The 3,288-nt window shown below is 48.7% G+C and overlaps 1 long non-coding RNA gene across 1 annotated transcript; it reads right to left on the bottom strand.

Annotated features, from left to right (window-relative positions):
- Positions 1–356: 356 nt before the first annotated feature.
- LOC129383514 (uncharacterized) lies at positions 357–2,264 on the bottom strand. The gene is made up of 2 exons (XR_008611408.2): positions 1,984–2,264; positions 357–502 (listed from the first exon to the last, which is right to left on the bottom strand). It is a non-coding gene; the product is annotated as an uncharacterized lncRNA (long non-coding RNA).
- Positions 2,265–3,288: the final 1,024 nt, after the last annotated feature.

The raw sequence follows: 3,288 nt of genomic DNA, 5'->3' as shown, positions 1-3,288 counted from the left end.
TGAAGAGCCATTGCTTGAACAAAAAAAAAAAAAAAAAGCATAGGTGTAGTGCCAAAGCAGAAAGGAGAACATGAACGAAAAGTATGTGCAAAGTCATACATGACAAGAGAAAGCAGCAGGCAAGATGTGGTGAGCAGGGGGGTGGGGGGTGGGGAGGAGTATTCTGTAAGAGCCCACTTAGTGGACTGTCCATTTCGGCCGCTACTGATTGGCGAGGGCTGCTCGTCTCCTCCTCTCACAGCTGAATCCAATCGGCAGTGGCCGAAATGGACAGCCCACTAGGTGTACTCTTACAGAATACCCCCCCCATGAGAAAATGATGAGATGGATTCTTGCCTTGTGAAGTGCAGCAACTGTTCTTTTTTTTTTTTTTTTTTTCCAGAGTGAACGTGAGTGAGACTGGAGATGTAATGGTGATATGAGGCTTTGATGTGGAGATAAGCTGTGGTCTGGGATGAAGCACAATTTTGGTTTCCAGCTGTGGATGAATTTCCAGGAGACCCTGCAGATAAAAGTTTTTTTAGCAATTAATAATTCACGTATCTGGCGAAGGAAATCATTACAGTGAACATGCGGCATAAGCAATAGACAGCCAGGCACATATAGCAAAAGACAGTGCCACTGTAGAGGAATGGCGACAGGGAAGAGCAACAAAAAGTGATCAAGCATGTGCAGGGAGAAGGGTACAGAAAAACTACAAGGGATCACACAAAGGAGATCAGTTTGGCAGTGACGACAAGAGCAGCACTTATGAGCACAAACTTCAGAAGAAAGTAGCAAATTAATTGGGTCATCAGTTGCCAAAGAGCAAGCACTTTCTGTCACGAATGCTACTGATGCCAAGCATCAGTCCTGGCGCTGTTAAGGAAGTGAAGGCGCAGTTGTGGCAAGGGATAGCAGCAGGTGTCTCATAAAAATGGCAGTACCGGGCAGTACTGGGCTACAGTGAGCCAAGAGTACCAGCCTGTGCTTCTTGAAATCTGTCACCTATGTCGAGTTGAAATGTACTGCTAAAGTGGGTGTACGTCGGAAAGACTTTCTCGCCCGTGCGGCGCTCGTGCCGAGTTGGTGATGGCGGATTATTGATTTAATGAGCCATCTTTCGTCTCATTAAAGATGTTTTGCGTCTCTTCCCGGGCGAGGAATAGGGGTCATAGTGTAGACCAGGCATGCTCTCCTGGAGCAGTACCTTCGCTCGTGCAACGCTTTTTGTACGCTGCTCTCTGACTTTTAAATGGAATATTTGAATGGTCCCCTTCGATATAAATAAAGGTTCTTCAGCAAAACCATGTGCAATAAATCGGTAAGCGGGAGCCGCAGAGCTAGCGAAACGGAAGCAAAGCAGGCAAGTTGGACGTACATTTAAATTAAATTATGGGGTTTTACGTGCCAAAACCACTTTCTGATTATGAGGCACGCCGTAGTGGAGGACTCCGGAAATTTCGACCACCTGGGGTTCTTTAACATGCACCTAAACCTAAGCACACGGGTGTTTTCGCATTTCGCCCCCATCGAAATGCGGCCGCCGTGGCCGGGATCGGATGTACATTTAGACAGAGCGTTATTATAAGCTCAGGTGCTATCGTGAGGGCTCCGTTTGCCGGTGACGTATGCCGTCCTGTCGCAGTACTGGTAAAAATCCATTATATCGTCAGAACGAAAAAAGCACCCCGCCACTTCTAACACCAGTCGGAACACTGCGGCCGCCATCACGTTTCAGAGTGGTCTACGGCCATGAATTGCATAACGACTTTCGCTTTTCCCAGCTACAGGGTGCTAAATGTGTTTCGACATGCAGACATGCATGTTCACGCGTATCTCTTGAAGGGTGCAGTATGCACCGATAACCAACACATGATGGACACGGCGTAATGCTTTTGGCATTACGCCGTGGCATTAAGTTATCCGATTGGTCCTCGATATCGCAGGTTCACTGATCCCGTCGCACGTTCCGTATGTTACCAAAAAGCGCAACAAACCTACCGGCAACATCCAAGGAGACGCAGGAGGAACACTTATGCACGACGCACGGCACGCACGGCTTCGTCAAGAAAGGAGACATTGATTTGAAGGATCGCCAGCCGACACACGGCAAAATGCGCGCCTAGGGACAAACGCATACGGAACAAGCAAATCGGCTTCTCCTCCGTAGTACCTAGGCAAAGGGAGAAATTTCAGGCGCAAACGCCCCCAGATTTTCTCTCTCGCACCCGCTGAAACGACTGGCCAATCCCGTGAACTGGCGTTTCCTCTAATGACCGTCTCGTGTGTTCACCCATATGGAAGCTCGAGGATCACGTGATGCATACGTCACGAGCCCCGCTTTCATACTTTATTGCGATAACAACTATATGGACACCCCAGGCGCATTTTTGCTGTTGCCGTCGGCATCGCTGTGATGTTCCGTATAAAGCCGAAGGGCGATAACGCCTTCACCTCACATCGCATGCTGTATTTGCGAGTGAAAGCACGCAAGTGAAGCCGACGATCGCAGCTCAATGCGCACGAAGGAGAAAGCGGAGAGCTGATGTGCTGGTTTTCGTCGTGTGAAAGGACGGGGGCGATGGGAGGGGAGGCTGGTGCTGTGCTCCGGCTGCAACAGTGCATTTCACGACCGGGTGCAAGGAAAACTGACGACCGTGGCTCTCTCTTCCGCTCCATATATGGAGGAAAATGGGGAGAAAGGGGAGGCTGCCTCGACTCTGCGAACAAGTGCATACATTGCACTAAAGCCCCTTTTTACTTTGTACGTTCACAGCCAGTCACGCACACCGTATCTTGAAAGGGATCTGCAGACGGTTCATACCTTTGTGTGCGCTGTGTCCTATCCGCTCTTGCATTGGAGCAATAGACCTCGTGAAGGCCACTTCGCTCGGTGCTGCTGCTGCACTTGCTCACACCAGCCTCCAGCGTTTTGACAGTGTCCTCGGTCGTCGAATGTGATGTGTTTGTGTTTCCTAGTACACACTGACACCATGCTTGTTAATTGTTAGTAAGCAAATGTTTCCAAGTTTATAAGGCCTTTCTTTGTATAGCTGTCCACTAATTGATGCTTCGCCTTTCGGGCAAAACTGCGACTTTTTTTTTTTATTAAGCATGAAATGTTTCTAGCTCCCATTGTTGGCGACCTTCGAGTGACCTTGAGCTAAAACCCAGAGCCGTTATCCAGGCATCGTTGAGAGAACAAAACTAGATCATGCAGGCAGCCATGCAGTCAACCCTTTGTACAGGACAGCGTTACATATGGTAGTTACTGCCCAAACAAGTTACAAAAAATATTGCTTCAGA

This window comes from Dermacentor andersoni, unplaced genomic scaffold (genome assembly GCF_023375885.2).
Source record: "Dermacentor andersoni unplaced genomic scaffold, qqDerAnde1_hic_scaffold ctg00000039.1, whole genome shotgun sequence".
NCBI classification, from domain to species: domain Eukaryota; kingdom Metazoa; phylum Arthropoda; class Arachnida; order Ixodida; family Ixodidae; genus Dermacentor; species Dermacentor andersoni.
This window is presented reverse-complemented; position numbering and strand designations above follow the sequence as displayed.